Here is a 19,409-nt window from a genome sequence, read left to right on the forward strand (position 1 = left end):
CCCAAGGCTGAAAAGTTTATTTTACTGCTCCCCTTCTGTTCCTTTCATCAAGCACTCTGTCTTCAACATGCACATTTCATTTCATTTGGAATAAATGCCCAGGAGCGGTGTTGCTGGATCATATGATAGCTCTAATTTTTAATTATTTTGAGGAAACTCCATACTGTTTTTGATAATGGTCGAACTTACCTTCTCACCAGAGATGTATAAAGGCTCCTTTTCCTCTATATCCTTGCCAGTACCTGTTATCTTTTATTGCTGCACTATTCACAATAGCCAAGATAAGAATCAATCTGGGTGTCCATCAATAGTTGAAAGGACAAAGAAAATGTGGCACGGACACTCAATGGAATACTATTTAGATACAAAAAGGATGAAATCCTGTCATTTGTGACAACATAGATGAGCCTGGAGGACATTATACCAAGGGAAATGACCCAGGCACAGAAAGATAATACTGCATGACCTCACTCATATGTGTTATCTAAAGTTTTCTCAGAGAAACAGAGAATGGAACAGTGGCTACCAGAGGTAGACAGGAGGGGGATGGGAAGAGATCTGTCAATGCATACAAAATTTATAATCAAATAAGAATAGGTTCTGATGTGCTATTACATAGTTGAGTAAAAAACAGCTAACAATTAAGCACCGTATATTTCAAAGTAGCTGGAAGAGAAGATTCTGAATGTTCTCACCACAAAGAAGTGATAAATGTCTGAAGTGATGGATATAATTACCTTACCATGATCAATGCACAACGTATACATGATTGAAACAGTGCACTGGACTCCATAAGTGTGAACAATTATCACGCATCAATTAAAACTATTTTTTAAAGTTATTCTAGTGGCCATCTTCTTCCAAGATTATCATTTTTTTTCTTATCTTAAAGAAAAGGCAGAAGCCAATCCTTTGTGACTAAGCCGAGGTCCTTGTGACTATAGGTAAAGGAGAAAAATAAATGCAAGGAATTACTCATTTTCCTGTATGACTTACAAAATCTTCATTACTTATAATATTTGATGAAGGGATGCAAAGTATCAGCACCTGAAATATTAGGTGATACCATCAACCATGACATAATGGGAGAAGAAAAAATATGGTGCCTGAAAACAACACATCCAGCTATGATATGATGCACTAGCTTATATAGGACTAATCCTCACACCAGTAACAATTAGAAACTCTTGATGGCATTGGAGAAAACACAATCTTTGTGGAAGTATCAGAGAACTACCAAAGCAACTAGGACTTGAGGGCTGAGATTGTGAGTGGTAGGAAAAGATCAACAGTGTGTATTGCTGTTCTACTTAAGGCATTTGGGGACTCATGAGTGGTGAGAGCCAAAAGATTAAAACAACAACAACGAAGAACAGAAAGTAATGGTTTAGAGGCCTTAGGACTAAGCAGAACTTTTGGTCATCTCATGAGGCTGGGAAACAAGAAATTTTAGCCTAGGGCTAATAAAGTAGTGTCTCTCCAGAGGACAAGTTCCTGGAGAGAAGGGAAACAGCAAAGTGAGCCTGATATGAGGATATCTTAGGACAGGAAAGAAGCTGGAGCAATTTGAACAACAAAATAAATAGTACCATTTGACTTTCCCTTATCCAAAACGCTTGGGACCAGAAGTGTTTTGGATTTAGGATTTTTTTTTCAGAGTTTGGAATATTTGCATTTACAGCATGAGATATCTTGGGGATGGGACTCAAGTCTAATATGAAATCTTTTATATTTCATACATACCTCACACGCATAGCCCAAAGGTAATCTTACATATACGTTTAGGGTGCTGTGTTTTAACTAAGGCCCATCACATGAAGTATGGAATTTTCCACCTGTGGTGTCATGTCAGTGCTTAAAAAGTCTCTGAATTTTGCATGTTTCAGACATTGGATCTTTGGATTAGGCAGGCTTAATCTGTACTGTATTATAACTCAAAGCATAAAATGACACTCATGAGTCTATACAAATGTAAACAAATGAATTAATGAAAAAATATGTAGGGAGAACAGACAATCTCCCTATAAAGAATTCTACATAATTTGTGTAGATTTGGTTTCCCCAAAGAAATGGCACATCACTTTCAGGTGTCAAGGTATAAATGCATGGTATAAATTATAGACTCCTGATTTGACAGGATCTGATATTCTGCCCAAAAATCCATGAGAAAAATACCTTAAACTGTAACGTTTTTTTTAAAACCCTGACTAGTAATCTTTCAAAAGAGCCTAAAGCAAGATGACTCATGTAACATGGTATTCTAAAATGAGTCCTGGAACAGGATATTAGGTAAAAATACAAACAAACAAAAACACCCAACCTGAAGTATGGACTTCAACTAACTATGATATATCATTGATACTGTTTTGGCAGTATAAGAGGCTAATAGTAGGGGAAAATCAGTGTAGGGTATAAAGGAACTCTCTCTACTATCTTTGAACTTCTCTGTAAATCTAAAACTATTCTAAAATTAAAAGTTTGCTTTAAAAAAAAATGAGCAGGACTCCTTGATACACTCCTGCAATTCTAGCAACTCAGAAGGCTGAGGCAGGAGGATGGCAATTTCAAGGCCAAACTCCATACTTTAGCCAGACTGTCTCAAAATAAGAAACAAAAAGGACTGGGAGGAGGAAAAAAAAAAAAAAGGCTCAGTGATAAAGTGTCCCTGGGTTCAATGCCCAGGAAAGAATAAAAGAAAGGAAGGGAGGGAGGAAGGAAGGCAGGGAGGGAGGGGAGGTAAACAAAGTAGACTTTAGAAAAAGAACTCCCCCCGCACCCCTGCAAAAAGAAAAGAAAAGAAAACTCAGGATATTCAAGAGCACTAGAAATGAATTTGAAATGTAAATTCTTAATGTATTATATAACTAGTTATATGCTTTTAAACTTTACAAATTGAGAATTGACAAAAATATAGAAGGTCAAATCTAAAATCACAGAGGTATAATTTAACTTCTTTCAATAAACAATATAGCAATCAGGTAAAAACGAGAATAGAAATAGAAAATTTGAACATCACAATTACCAAGCTTTTCCATATTAATATATATATAAATTATTGAACCGAGGAACTGCACCCAAGTGCACATAGGCTATTTTTGTCAAAATTAATCACGTAGTGGGGCAGATCTAAATCTAGTGTAAGGAAATCAAAATGTTAAAATTATAAAAATATTTGTTTCTGACTCCAGTGTAATTGATCTAGAAATCAATAACAAAATATAACTATAAAATATGAAAAGTATTGGGAAATTAACCACTTTAAAATAATATTGAAATCCATGAAAAAATCATGAAAATTAAACATTTTGAGCTAACAACAAAAATACAAAGTTTCAAAAACAGTGCTTCACATCCATGTTCATGACAGCATCATTTACAACCGCCAAGGGATGGAAGCAACCCAAATGCCATCAGTGGATGAATAGATACATAAAATTCGGTGTTTCTCCACAATTGAATATTATTCATCCCAACAAAGAAAGAAAATCCTGTCATACAACACAATGTGAATGAACTTTGAGAACATTATGCCAAGTAAAATCAGCTGATAGCAAATAGACAAAAACTATATGATTTCTCTTAATACAAGGAATCTAAAGTCAAATTCATAGAAACAGAAAGTAGAATGTTCCAGAGGCTGGAAGAGGGAGAATGGGAAACATTGCTTAGTGGTTATAGAGTGAGATTTACAAGATGAACAAGTTCTGAAGATGGATTTAAAACTCTATGAACATACTAACACTACTGAATGGCACACTTGATGATGGTTAGGATGGTACATTTCACTCTATGTGGTTTTTAATAATTTAATAATCATGCTAATGCCAGTCGAACAGAATATGCACAACTTTAAATTCATATACTAGAAAATATAAATAACCTAAATAACCTCAAAATCTATTTGCTTTCAAGTAGTTTGAAAGAATAGCAAATTAAAGTCCATGTAAAACTAAAGAAAGGAAAGAAATTAAGAACCAGAGAAAAATAAAACAGAAAACAAGTGTATACAATGTGTAAAAAGGAAAACTCAACAAAGCCAAATGTTGATTCTTTGAGGAAAAATTAAATTAATAAATCCTTAACAAGATGATAAAAATAGGATGTGAAAAAGGAGAGGAAGAGTATAGAAATTACACTATCAGGAATAAGAAGATGAGTATTACTAGTAAAAAGATAATAATCATTATAAACAACATAACATTTGTAATTGTGACCTTTTTTTAATGAAATGAATAAATTACTGAGAACATACAAACATAAAAACTGATGCTAGAATAAACTACCAAAAAAATTCAAATAGTCTTCTATCTACTAAAAAAGTCAAATCTATAATTTAAATTCATCTTCTCAAATAACTTCAAGTTGTATTCTGGAAAATAAAAACAAACAAACAAATCACCAACATTACCCCAAATCTTCCAAGGAACATAGAAAGAGGAAAAATTTTCAATTCACTTTATATGGCTACCATTACCTTGATAACAAAATCTGACGTCTACATCATACATTTTTTAAAAAAGAAAATTACAAGGCAATCACTTTTAAACATAATTACAAATAAAACTATTGATAAAATAATATATCAGAAGGATTTAGATATAAAAATCATATTACAACTCTGTTGGGTCTAATTTGAGGGCTCAAGGTTGGTTTAATATTTTATTTATTTATTTATTTATTTATTTATTTATTTATTTATTTATTTATTGGTTGTTCAAGACATTACAAAGCTCTTGACGTATCATATTTCATACATTAGATTCAAGTGGGTTATGAACTCCCATTTTTGGTTTAATATTTTTAAATCAATAAAATTATTCATGTTAATGAAATAATGGAAAAACATTTTATAATTATCTCATTTGATTCACAAAGCATATATTTGATAAAATTCAACAATCAACACACATTTTTTTTTTTTTTTTGGTACCAGGGATTGAACCCAACGGTTCAATCACTGAGCCACATTCCTAGCCCTTTTTATTTTTTGAGACAAGGTCTTCCTAAGTTTCTCAGGGCCTGACTAAGTTGCTGAGGCTGGCTTTGAACTTGTGATCCTCCTGTCTCAGCTTCCCAAACCGCTAGGATCAGTATAGTTTTTATTTGAATTTCCCTAATTACTAATGATATCAAACATTTTTCATACATTTGTTGCCATTTGTATTTCTTCTTTGGGGAAGTGTCTGTTGAATTCATTTGTCCATTTATTAAATGGGTTATTTGATTTTTTTTGGTGTAAAGGGTTTTTTTTAGCTCTTTATATATTCCGGATATTAATTCTCTGTCAGAAGAATAGCTAGCAAAGATGTTCTCTCTTTCTGTGGGTTCTCTCTTCACATTCCTAATTGTTTCCTTTGCTATGCAGAAGCTTTTAACTTGATGTCATCCCATTTATTAATCTTGGCATTATGTCCTGAGCTTTAAGCAGTCCTATTGAGAAATTTCTTACCTGTGTCTAAAAGGCAGAGTGTTGACCCTACATTTTTTTCTAGGAGTTGCATAGTTTCTGGTCTAATTCTGAGGTCTTTGATCCATTTTAATTTGATTTTTGTACAGGGTGAGAGATAAAGGTCTAGTTTCATTCTTCTATGTATGAATAACCAGTGGTTCCAGCACCAATTGTTAAAAAGGGTTGTCTTTTCTCCAATACATGTTTTTGGCACCTTTTCAGGGATCAGATGGTGGTATCTTTGCGGGTTTGTCTCCCTGTCTTCTATTTGGTGTCTTTGGTCTGTGTCTGTTTTAATGCCTGTACCTTGCAGTTTTTGTTACTATCACTCTGTACTGTAATTTGAAGTCAGGCATTGTGACTGTGTGCAACTTATCTTATCAGGATGCTGGGATGTGGAGCAGCAAAGAAGTGGAAGGACAGCCCCAAAACTGCCAGCCTTCAAATACTGAAAACTAAATTGGGCTTTTTTAGAGAACAACAGTGTAATAAGTGGAGCTGGGTCAACTAGACACCCATATGGAAAAAAAATCTGGACATTTGCTTCATACTATACATTTAAAAATCAGCTCTGGGGCTGGGATGTAGCTCACTGGTACAGTGCTTGCTTAGCATAGGTTAGGCCTTGAGTTCAATCTCTAGCATGTCTAGAAAAACAAAAAGAAAAAAGAAAGAAAGAAAATAAATATCAGCTTCAGGTGGATTGTAAACCTTATGTGAAAGTTCAAACCACAAAGCTTCTAGAAGCTACCATAGAGAATGTTTTCATGATACTAGGTTAAATATAGATTTTCTAATCAGAGCACAAATAGCCCTGACCTAAAGGATAGAGATTGATAATCTGGACCCTCTCTGCACCAAAAAAATATCACCAAAAGTGAAAAAGAAAGAATATAAGAAAATGTTTGTAATATGTACTTTCAGCCAAGTTCACATGAATCAAATATATGAAAACTCTAAAAGAAAAAAAAAGCACTACAAGAAAAAAGAACAAAATATTTGTGCAGGACTTCAGAGAAGATTTCTAAATGACAATTAAAAATATCCAAAAGAGATTCATTATTAGTTTTCAGAGAAATGCAAATTACAACCACAGGATCACAATCTGGGTCCACCAGAATTAAAATTTAAATGACTGACATCTCCAATTATTGGCAAGGATATGTAGCAAGTAAAATTCTTCCATTTATTTGTGGAAGTATAACTTTAGTACAAGCATTTCAGAAAATGAATGAATAGTGTTCACTAATACATAAACACACCCAGACCCTGTGATCTGACAACTCAATCCCTAGATAGATACTCTGTAGAAATGCAATCAAGTGTGCAGCATGTACATAAAAATGCTCCAAGCAGTGATAATGATCCTGAAAAGATCCATAGGTTCACAAAATGAAGAATGAATTCTTATATATTTAATGTAAACTATAAAACAGTAACAGTCAATGAGCTAATGTTACACTCTACACCCATGAATTATTCTCAGAAATGCAATGTTGTGTGAAAAAAGTTACCATGAAACAGTATATCTGATAGCCATTCATTATTAGAAAATTCAAAAGGTAGCAAAAATACTTGGTGATAGGATTCTGGTTATCTTCGGGTATGGGGCTGTACAGTTAGAAGGGAAGTCTAGGGGGAGACTCTTGGGTCCTGGTGGTTTTATGTCTTAATCTGGGTCGTAGTTTCATAGATGTCCTCCTTTTGAAAAAAATAAATTCATGGCACTGAACACAGGATCTTTGTACTTTTCTGTTTATGTTATATTGAAATTAAGAAGCTTGGGTTTTTTTTTTTAATGGTCTTGCTTATCATGTTGATATTGCATGCTGTTCAGTCCAAAATTGAAAACCACTTAGAAGAGGTGAATCTCCAAAACTTCCTCCCACTGTCCATCTCTCTGGTAGTAATTCCAGTTGCTGGTTATGAGGATGTGGATTGTTCTAGTGGCGGGGAGAGGGATGCAATTAGGTGACATATTGGGGACAGGGCTCGTCTTTTCAAGTTCTTCAGTTTCTGTCCTGAGCTATAGGCTCTGTATGCTGCCACAGTACCATAAACATTGCCTTTACTTCTGTGAATCAGAGTTACTGCATTCTCTATGATGTCCTGGTGCACAAAGTGATCCAAGGCACTAGTGTCACATTTGACAATCCAGTCGGGAAAGGGGAGCCAGCCAGCTTCCCCTCCACACCTATGCACACCTGGGTACTGGTTAAACCACCCTGGAGAACAGATTCCCAGCTGTTCCAATTAAAGGACAAAGATATGTTTACCATTACACTTGGAGAAGAGGAACAGGAGAAAGTAGGGACTGGAATCCAAGTCCCAGAGTGGTGGAAAGGCAGAAACTCAGGGACATATAGACAAATTATAGCTAGAATTCATGTGTATTGCGTGTCTCTGTCACTGGCCCTGTGCCTCTGATAACACCATTTGGTAAATGTTTTATCAGAAACTTTGCTGAGTTCTTTTCCTGATTTTTTTTTAAATTTGGTCCCAGGCCTTCATGCATGCTAGGCAATATCTACTACTGAGCTATATATCCCCAGCCTTTTTTTTTATTTTTTATTTTGATACTAGGTCTTGCTAAGTTTCCCCAACTGGCCTTGAAATTGCAATCCTCCTGCCTCAGCGTCCCAAGTAGCTGGTATTATAGGTGTATAATCTTTTCATTTTAAAATTGTGATAAAATATACATTAACATAAAATCTACCACCTGAACTATTTTAAGTGTACTGTTCAGTGGCATTAAATGCATTCATGTTATTGTGCAACCATCCCCATCCCTCTCCAACACTCTTTAATTTGCACAACTGAAACTCTGCCTACTAACTCCCCCTCCCCTGCCCTCAGGCCCTGGTAGCCACCATTCTACTTTATGTCTCTATGAATCTGTCACAGGTGGTGTGCAGAGATGGACAGTCACTTCTTAGACTGATCTCAGGAAGCAAGTTGTCAGGAGCCCTTTAGGTTCTTTCCAACTCTAAAAGGTTCTGGTTCTTTCTGGAACTTGGCTGCCAGAAGGGATTCTAAACATGTCCCTAAATCTCCAGAATGAAAGTATGGACCTCAATCTCCCTGCAGCACTCCAGTGAGCAGGTGTGGATCATCCACCAACTCACTGAGCCTGGAGTTAGTGAAAGAATGGAGGAGATGAATTATTCTCACAAATAAATTCATTCCATGAATAATTCAATCCTGCCACTCTGTGCAACTATGGCACCAGCTTTCATCCTAGTAAGTCTGCCAGATGCCAGGTGTGCATTCCTTTGGAAGTGCTGACTGACTAGCTACCACTCTACTCTAGGCGGTGCTGTGAAACTCTCTAGTAGATGTAATTAAAGTCCATAATCAATTGACTTTTAGTAAAGAAGAGGATCCTAGGTAATGTGGCTGGTCCTTACCTGATTCACTGAAAGGCCTTAAAGCAGACTGAGGCTTCCTTCAGGAAAAGTTCCTGTGGACTTCAGCTTCAGCCCCTGCCCTAGAGTCCCTGCCTGAGAGTTCCTGTGGTCCTTACTCACAGCCTTCCCTGAGGATCTCGGGCTTGCTTAGTCAAGCCCCACAAGTGCACAGCCAATTCATCAATCAGTCTCTGAATATCCATCCCCTGCTGCTTCTCTGGCTCAACTCTGACAGACCAAGCATTCCCACCTAGCCTCTAGGGCTCCATCTCATTGTCAAAACCATACTGGTTTATACTCCCATCTCCACAAATGGTGCATAATGAATCTGCCATAGATCTCCTGTCAGCCAGCTGTGGGACCTGGAGCTAGCAGCTTAATCATTCTGGGTTTCTGTCCTCAAAAAGCAAGACTCTGATTGAAATGACAGATCTGTAAGGCCCTGCCCAGTATCAAGAGAATCTAAGCCCTTTCTTGGATGAGAGCACAAAATGCAGAAGATCATACAGCAACTTTCCCAGTTAAAGCGGGCTGGAACAATCGATGAGGTGAAGAGAGAGCCTACAATTTGGGAGCAAATTTTTGCCACATGCATGTCAGATAGAGCACTAATCTCCAGGATATGTAAAGAACTCAGCACATTCATACACTGCTGGTGAGATTACAAATTAGTGCAACCACTCTAGAAAGCAGTATGGAGATTCCTTGGAAAACTTGGAATGGAACCAGCATTTGACCCAGATATCCCACTCCTCAGTCTGTACCCAAAGGACTTAAAATCAACATACGACAGATGCAGCCACATCAATGTTTCTAGCAGCTCAATTCAAAATAGCTAAACTGTGGAAGAAACCTAGATGCCCTTCAATAATGAATGGATAAAGAAACTGTGGTTTATATACACAATGGAATATTACTCAGCATTAAAATAGAATAAAATTATGGCATTTATTAGTAAATGGATGGAGTTGGAGAATATCATGCTAAGCAAAGTAAACCAATCCCAAAAAACCAAATGCGGGGGCGGGGGGGGGGGGGATGGCCACAGAGGCTATTTGGGTGTCTACTCTCTGCCCAGAAGCAGTAACTTATCTATAACATTAAAACAAATGCGGGAGTCTGGGATAGGGTGCCTTCAAGTCTGCAGAAGAGAGTGGGGAGAGTTAAACTACAAGCTCCCTCTCCTAGGTTTTATAGCCCTGTGGAGCCTAGTTCAGCTACTCGCTTCTGGCATTGCATAAGACATCACACACCACATCTGTAAGCTTACTTTCTTTTCTGTAAAACATGACATCTACTTTACAGAGTGTTTAAGGAGTACTAGTTAAGTCTAATTATTAGCTACATATGTCTGCACATAGTTGAGCTCAATAAAGGAACATGGTAGACCCCAGAGGATATATACCAAAACCCCCAGTGCCTGAAACTGAAGGAATAGTATCAAACTCTAAATATACTATCTTTTTTCCTATACCTGCATACTTACAGTACAGTTATTTAAAAATAAGAGCTTAACAACAATTGCTAATAATAAAATAGAATAATAATAAAATGCATTAATAATTTTAAAATGTACTACTACTGCTGCCACTGAATTAGCCAAGGCAGAGAGGGGAGAATGCACTAGTAGAGAGAAGTAAAATTACATGCAAGATTTCCACCTCCCAGGTGGCTACTCAGTGCAAACACAGAACCTCTCAGAGAACCGGGCAAGCAGGTGCTTCAAAGCATTAAAGAATCATTTGTTTCACGGGGTCCCATCCAGAGCCATGAAGGTGGGCATGGCTGGGATGCTGTGAATGATCTGCCTTGAACTCTACTCTCCCACCCCACCCCACCCCTCGGACGATGTGAGGAAAGGGAAGCACTTAAGATTGACCTATTGGCTAATGGCTCCCCAAACCTGATGGGTTTTCATCTGAGGTGGAATCACACTCTGTCACACATAGGAGCTAATTTCTTTTGGCAACTGACAGGTCCCTCAGTTAATAACAACTTCCAGTTTCTCCTGCCGTAAAACACCCTAACTTTGCTGCAAGATCCCTGAGTAAGAGTGTCAGGACTGAGTAGTGACAAAAATAAAATACAGACATACATACATCTAAATGAATGCTGTCATCCTCAGCCTTGACGTTGAGAAGCCACACAGACAACCCAGTGTTTTCGGTGAAAATAACACCTCAGGGAGCACCTTTCAGAATCTAATTCAGATGAGTCAAGCCAACCCTCCAAAGAGCACCAGCCACTAATGAAGATGTCTCCTCAAAATGTCTAACTGGTGCTCCATGATTTCCCGTGTGAGATGATCCCCTCTGCACATTGTAGACATCACTCCCGCTCTCCAGAGAGAAGACAACCTACATACGGAAATGTCTTCCATTGCTCCCCACAAAAGTAAGAAGCTCTCTTCCTTGGCCCCAGCCCACCTCCAGATTCCCTCCTTGCTGCATCTCTGTCAGCCATTGCTTCTCTGTCCATTCTCCAACAATCAATTGTCCATCTTTACGGAAAATACCTTGTTTCCACCTGTCTCTATTCTCTCTGTGTTCCCTTTCTTGGCCATTCTCAGTGGGGGAAAAATCCTATAATTCACTTTTTTTACATTTTAAAGTCCCACTTGATCTTCTAGCGACCATCACTGAAAATCCTAAGGGTCAGTCCCTGCTCATTTCAGTCAAACTTACTGGCCACTCTCCATGCTCCTCCAGGGCACCAGTTTCTCCACCAGGGCAAAGTGTCAGGGCCACATTTCCCTATTCATTCCATCTCCTCGTGGAGCTCTTCCCCACCCATGGTTCTGACTAGCACAGATTGGCAAGTGACTCCTGTTGGGGCTCACGAAACATGCCATTTGGGACCTCAAACTGAGAGCCCCTGGGAAGCAGCAGATGCAGGGAAGGGTCTTCCCTAAAGTCCCCTTATCTACCGACAGACCAGTTCCACCAAGGAGGAGCACAGTTGCCTTTAATCCTCTTACTGAAATGTCATTAACCAAGGAAGATTAAACTCAGCACAGGAGGAGGAGACAAAAATCAAATAACACACCCCGAGTGTGGAGGCCACTGTCTGTCCTCTGGGTTCATTCCCTCCCCTAAAAATCCTTCATGACGCCCCCCCCTGCAGCTGCCCCAGCTCCCCATTTCCCACTCCCTTATATCAAGGACATTTAAGTTCAAACCATCGGTCCCTCTTTGACCTTCGTATTTTGTGTGACTCCTATGCACACAGGCATGTTAGTAAATTTGTGCGCTTTTCTCTCATTAATCTGCTTATTCTCGGTTTGTTTCAGTCACAGAAACGTCAGAGGGAAAGTCTGAGCTTCCCTGCACTCCCAAGTCCCTACCCACACACTTCCAAGACCATACCCGCCCCCTCCATAGCTCCTTGGTTCTCCATGGAGTAGGGAACTTAACAGTTGTTTTCCCACATCCAAGCAGGTCCTCTCCCCGAGTTTCCACCTCACTCTCCCACTGCCTGCTCCCTTGCCTGGACTGTCCACACCAGCTCTGCTGACTCTTCCTTCACAGTGCCTCTCACCTTGGTCCTGTCCTGTCTTCACTCAGGCCTTGACCTCTCTCCCCAGGGGCCCTATGAGGAACCTTTGCTGGGCAGGTCTTTACCCCACCCTTACTTTCCACAGTCACATGTCCCCACCATGTCAGCCCTCTGATGAAGACCCCAAGGCTTCTCCTTGGCTATTCAAATGAGAATTTGACCTCTGACACCTCTTCTGCCTCACCTTCTGTCTTCCCCCATCAAACCAGCTACATTCCTTGGGACCTGCCACACTGCTTACTGTCTGCCCACTTTGATCATATCAGTAGAAGTCTCCCCCTAATGCATGGGGCATATGTTCCAAGACCCCCAGTGAAACCACAAATAAGGCATATCCTATATGTACTGTGTTTTTTCTATACATACAAACCTATGATAAAATTTAACTTATAAATTAGGCATTGTAATAGGTTTAACAATAACTAATAACAAAATAGAGCAATTTTAACAATATGTTGCAAAGAAAAGCAATATGGATACAGTTTTTCTTGAAAGAGTCAAGACAAATATCAATGTTACGGAACTAAAATCGACCATGGGTAGCTGACACTACAGAAGCAAATCCCTGGATAAGGGGGAACTACTGTGTGTGTTTCTGTTGGCCTGGAATGTCCTACCTTTGTATCTCTCTTTCCCAGAAATCTGTACTATTCCTTCAGGATGAAAGATCAAACTCCACTTCCCCCGGAACAACCTACTAGGCAGCTAAGTCCCCTCTTCCCTGGGGTCCACACTTCATCTCCCTTAAAATGCAGGGTCTGCCAATAGCCAAATATGGAACCAACCTAGATGCCCTTCAACAGATGAAAGGAAAAAGAAAGTGTGGTATATATACACAATGGAATATTACTCAGCCTTAAAGAAGAATAAAATTATGACATTTGCAGGTAAATGGATAGAGCTGGAGAATAGCATGCTAAGCAAAATAAGCCAATCCCAAGAACCAAAGGCCAAGTGTTCTCTCTGATTTGCAGAAGCTAATTCACAAAAAGGAGGGGCTAGGGAAAAAGAAGCACTTCCCAGTCTGAGGAGCACGGGGACTACCATTTTCAGGAATATCTCATGGGACTCCACAGAACAGTTTGGGAATGCCTGCTTGCACACTGATGTCCTCAATTAGGGCTGGACATAATTAATTAGATCTGAATATCATTAATAAAAATTACATACAGAAATGACTAACTTCCTTCAATTTAGTCACATTAATTATGTTAGGCTCAACCTAGTGGCAGCTCGTAGTGCTGTTTTTTAACACATTTTTCATCTTTGTAAAAATGGTGTTGATAAATTTTTTTCTCTCCTAAAATGCAACTAAAAAATAAAAAAGAATTGGGTATCAGAGCAGGAGTTCTCAAATATTTGAAAACACATACCGTCTGAAAGAAAATAATAATGGCCAGCTCCATGTTCTCTTTTGCCTCCTCTAGAGAAGGAAACTAATGACATCAGGGGAATATTATGAGCTATGAAACCCCATCCCATTGTGTGGTTCATTCACAATCCACTTGCCCTCCCCACTAAACTCCTGAATTCTCACTTTGCAAAGGAGGAAAATGCACTTCTGAGCATTTAAGAAACTAGAGTTAAATAATGACTCCGTCCTTCTTGAGCATCTTCTATATATGAAGCATAGAACTGAAGGATGCAAATCAAGCAGGCATCTGAATCCAGACAGATTAACAGGAAGCCAGGCAAGAATGAACAGGCAGAGGACTGTGGGCTCAGATGCTCAATTAATGCCTCCAAAGGGGTGGCCTGCAAGCCTTAACTGTGAGAATGAGAACCACACAGAGAGGGATCAGCCACACAAGGCCAAAGGATCGCTCTGTGTGAACGCAGCTCCTGAAAGAACAGAGCCACGTTAATGACCAAAGCCTGGATTGCTGAAGAATCCCAACCATTTCAACAGAGACAAATGCAGAATCATCTGTAAAAAGGTGAGGCCAGGAAGTCAACCAATGAGAGGATCAACTAGTAAACCAGAGCAAGACGGCCCATTAGAGGAACACACAGCACAAGAACAGTATGATTGTGTGTGCATCCATTAAGGTGTCTAACACAACATCTTCATGCATTCACTTTCTCAATACACAGAAGGAGTGGAAAATAATCAGGCAAACCTCCATGTGAACACCATTCAGGATTCACCCTCACTATCATCCCCACACCTCTCCTACTCTCTCTCCAGATCCCCAGTACAGAATCACCAAGCAACGCATGTCCTTTACTGCATGGAATGTACTCTGATAGCTTTCACTCTGTTCTATGCATTTTAAAACTTTTTAAAATGCCTGTTGTGAACCACTTATGATTGTTAATTTTTTTTATTATTTCTACTCTAATGTTTTGTTTCCATTACAGTTAACTTTGCCTTTATATATCCACAGTCCATATAATTAGTTTTTTACTTTTTATTTTGAATCCCATTTTATTTTTTATTTATATATAATAGCATAATGCATTACAATTCTTATTATATAGAGAGAGAGCACAATTTTTCATATCTCTGGTTGTATACATAGTATATTCACACCAATTCATGTCTTTATATCTGTACTTTGGATAATAATCATCATCACATTCCACCATCATTAATAACCCCATGCCCCCACCCTTCCCCTCCAACCCTTCTGCTCTATCTAGAGTTTGTCTATTCCTCCCATGCTCCTCTCCCTATCCCACTATGAATCCCCTCCTTATATCAAACCAAACATTCAGCATTTGGTTTTGGGGTTTGGCTAACTTCACTTAGCATTATCTTCTCTAACTCCATCTATTTACCTGCAAATGCCATGATTTTATTCTCTTTTATTGCTGAGTAATACTCCATTGTGCATATATGCCACATTTTTTTTTTATCCATTCATACGATTGTTAATTTTATGTGTTAACTTAACTGGACCATTTTCTATGGATGCCCAGAAAATCTGGTTAAACATGATTACTGGGTATATCTGTGAGAATGCTTCTGAGAGAGATTAGCATTTGCATTGGTAGGCTAGTCAAGGCAGGTGGCCCTCCCAGTGTGGCTGGGCTAATCCAGTCCAGTGAGCCCCTGACTAGAACAAAGCGGTGGGCGAAGGTTGAGTTTACTCTCTACCTTACTGCTTGAGCTAGGCCATCAAGCATCTCCTGCCCTCCATGATCATGGTTCTCAAGCTTTCAGCCCTGGACTAGAATCTATACCATCAGCTCTCTGGCTCTCAGGCCTTTGAATGTCACTTTTGACTTTGCTGGGCCGCCTGCTTGCAGAGGCCAATCATGGGACTTCTTGGCTTCCATAATCACATGAGTCAATATGTTATCATAAATCTGTTGATAGACAAGTAGCTGGTAGATGGATCCTAAGATAGATCGATCTATCCTAAGATAGGTAGATCCTATACTGGAGATGATTAATAGACCACCAAATCCATTTCATGGCCAGCTAAGGCATGTACACTCATGAGTGGTGGTATGGTTTCTGTCTTAAGTGTCCCCAGAGGCCCATATGCTGAACAGTCACCAGCCTGTGGCACTACTGGGAGTTAATGGAACCATTAGGATGTAGGTCCTGGTGGTAGGACGTTAGGTGACTGGGGATGTGCACTAGAAGGGGATATCAGGACCCGTGCCCCTTCCTCCCTCTCTTTGACTCCCAGCTGCCATGGGTGAGCTACCTGCTCTGCCACACACACCCCCCCGCCATGATGCAGTGACTCCACAGGCCCAAAAGCAACAGGGCCAAGCGACCATGGACTGAAACCTCTGAAACCGTGGGCAATATTAACCTTCCCTCTATATAAATTGGCTTATTTCGGGTATTTGTCACAGTGATGGAAATCTGACTAACATAAATGAAATTGCTAAGTCATGGGGAACTCACATTTCCACCTTATGAAATGCTCCTCTTTGGAGAACAATTATTTGCTAACGTATAGATGTGAATGGTATCTCATTGCTAAGTGGCAGTTCCCTGATTAGAAGTGAGGCACAGTGCATTTGGCTATTAGCCATTTTAGTCTTCTCCTTCTCCCTCTCCTCTTCTGCTTCTCCTTCCCCTCCTCTCCCCCACTCCTCCTTCTCTTTATATAATTTGCTCATTTTTAAAAACTCTGTTATCTTCATACTGATTTGAAAGAATTCTTTACACACAGCCAGTATACCATATCTTATAATAAATCTCCATTATGCATATTTATTCCTGTTTGTATTTATCTTTAAAAAGTTTCTAATACTGCTATTTAATTAATTGGTCTTTTCTTTTATACTGTGGGGGGGTGTGTTTGTGTGTGTGTGTGTGTGTGTGTGTGTGAGAGAGAGAGAGAGAGAGAGAGAGAGAGAGAGAGAGAGAGAGAGAGAGAGAGACAGCACACAACATACAGGAAATATATTCTGTGTGTTTTACCATTTTGCTTTTTACATTTAGGTCTACAATTTTCTGAGCATTGTATGTACATATGCTGTGAAGCAGGGATTTCATTTTATTTCATTTTATCTTCTCTCATGTGGTCATTCAGTTATGTATCATTTCCCACCTGGTCAATTATACATGTCTGCTACATCCAGATTCCCATACATATGACACCTTAAGCCACTACCTTTTCCTACCTGTCCCCCTGGCTACACATAGTCAAATATCACACAGTCTTAATCATCATTGCCCTTCATCAGAAAGCCCACTGCCCTGGTCTTATATCTTCCTCCCTCAGTGCTCTGGCTCTGTGTTTTCTCTTGGCATAGTAGCTGGGAATTTCTGTGCCTTTCTTTGGATCTTAGATTTTTAAAAACATTTTGGCTGGATTTCACACAGCATTTATATGTGTCTGTACTGGGGTAGGAACATGATGATATCACATCAGTCAGCAACTTCATGAATGCCACAACCTCTCACTTCATATATTTTCTGAGTCTTGCCATGATTTAAACACAGTTAGTCTTTCCATCATTCCTTTTAGGATAATGACTGAATTTATATAGTTCACTATTCACATTTTACAGACCAGAGCTAACAGGACTGATACATAAAATAATGAGATCTAGAATTTAATTATTAAAAAAATAGAAAAGATCCTCTAAGTTTTCATGGAGGTGGAAGTATATTCATAAGATTATTTTTTGAGATGACATCAGGCACTCGGTGAGTATTAGTATTCTGAAGTTACAGAATGGTTACGGAATAATTCCGTTTGCAGTAGAAAAATAAATAAACCCAGGCCTTTTCTTCTCTTTGCAGATCTCCTCACAGAGATTCATTCTGGCATAATTGACATTTTAAAATATCCATTTCATTGCCACTTTTCTTTTCAAGAAGGAATATGCTTTTCTGCAGGGAAGCTATAGAGAATTGTGATAAGCATATTCACTTAAATGATGGGCCTATTACACTGCAGATGGGTGAGAGCAATCAGGAAGAGAGCACAGTGTCTGGTCTATTCCAACTGATTTTGATCCTTTATTAGTATTTCAGGCTCAGGGGCGGAAAAAAAAAAAAAAAAGGAAGAAAGAAAGAAAACTTATTCCTTAGAGGTACAAATTGAACTTCCCATGGCTCCATCAGAATGCAATGGCATCTCAGTTCATTAAGGAAAAATTCAAGAGGCCAATTTCATAGTGGAAAGTTCGTAGAGGGTGGAAAAGTTGGGCTATGGGTTTGACCCTATGCTCCCAGCAGTGCAGGACTTCAGTGTAATTGGTGAGACTGCTTCCCCACAAGTAACATCTCCTCCCTTCACAAGCTGCCCTCACTGTGTGACAAAGAAAATCTTCTCCCTTGACAGAATCCACTCAAATTCTTTGGCATTTTCAGAGCTGAGATTTGTTGATGTATCTGACGAAGTTAAAACTGCAGTGTGTTCGCAACTCTAAATAGAGAATCAAAGGGAACCGAATAGGCCTGTGGTGAGGACAAAAGTAAATCCACAAACTTTAAAAACCAATAATAGGAAAAGTTCAAAACAGCCCAGACCCATTGGAAACCAGGCAACTCCTCTGAAGTTTCACACTCTGTTTCCTTGGACAGGAGCTGATTGCTCTACAACTATTAAGTGCCTTATGAGTGTGCTCCAGACAAGATTCACACAGAACCTATTATCCAGGGCATCTGTGACAAGAAGGCTCCCCGGTTTGATGCAAGGGAATTCCTACCCATGGGCAGCACAGGGATTATGAGTGGCCACCTAGACATAAGATAGACACTGGATTAAATGAAGCTGCCTGCTTTATAAAACAAACAAAAATAGGTTTAGCTTGCTTCCAATAGCAAGACCTATGGGCTCCTGCTACCCTAGAGGTAAAAGAGCAGTTCTGAACCCAGTTCTTAAAGTTCCAGAATCTTGTTCTTGCCCCTGGTGGTAGTCTTCATCTCTATCAGAAGTAGCACAGAGCTTTCCCTGGGACACCCAAAGTTTTCCTCTCCTTTGTGAATCCCAAAGCCATCACTACCCTATGTATGACTATGGATGGTGAACCCATCCAAGCCCAGCAGATGAATCCATAAGAACCCACCAAACCCATCCTAGGCTCCGACCAGCTCTTGGCATCAGGACACAGAGACCAAGACTGCTGCAGCCTCTTGGCCTCTAATAACTTTCTCCTCTACTAACCACTCTCCAAACACAAGTCAACCCACACACCAGCTTCCCTACAACCAACCCACCTGCTGTGCCTCTGGCCCTGGAAGAAGAGCCAATTCAGCTTCTACCCAGAACCCATCCCCTCCAAGTTTCCCCTTGCTGAGCATTCAGCTAGCACCTTGGCTGTGCTCCATAGATCCTGCGGAATAAGAATAAGCCAAGTGCTGACTGTGGCTGTGATCAGGATGGTAATACAGCTTTACTCACAGGGCAACAGCAACTCAGAGCCACCCTTCATCCTCAGCAAGCTGAGGCCTCTTTTTGATCCAAATTAAACCTCTTATACTTAGCTTCTTAATACTTCATAGTGTTTGACTTTTCAAAGTAGGCTACAGGTTGAATAGCCTTCATCCAAAATGCTTTGGACCCAGAAAACATTTCATA

The 19,409-nt window shown here is 39.4% G+C and overlaps 1 protein-coding gene across 12 annotated transcripts in view; it reads right to left on the reverse strand.

The window, feature by feature from the left end:
• Apba2 (amyloid beta precursor protein binding family A member 2) overlaps nucleotides 1–19,409 on the reverse strand; it is a 252,008-nt gene that overhangs the window by 106,147 nt on the left and 126,452 nt on the right. The window lies entirely within an intron of this gene.

The sequence above is a fragment of the Ictidomys tridecemlineatus genome, chromosome 5 (genome assembly GCF_052094955.1).
Source record: "Ictidomys tridecemlineatus isolate mIctTri1 chromosome 5, mIctTri1.hap1, whole genome shotgun sequence".
Lineage (NCBI taxonomy): Eukaryota > Metazoa > Chordata > Mammalia > Rodentia > Sciuridae > Ictidomys > Ictidomys tridecemlineatus.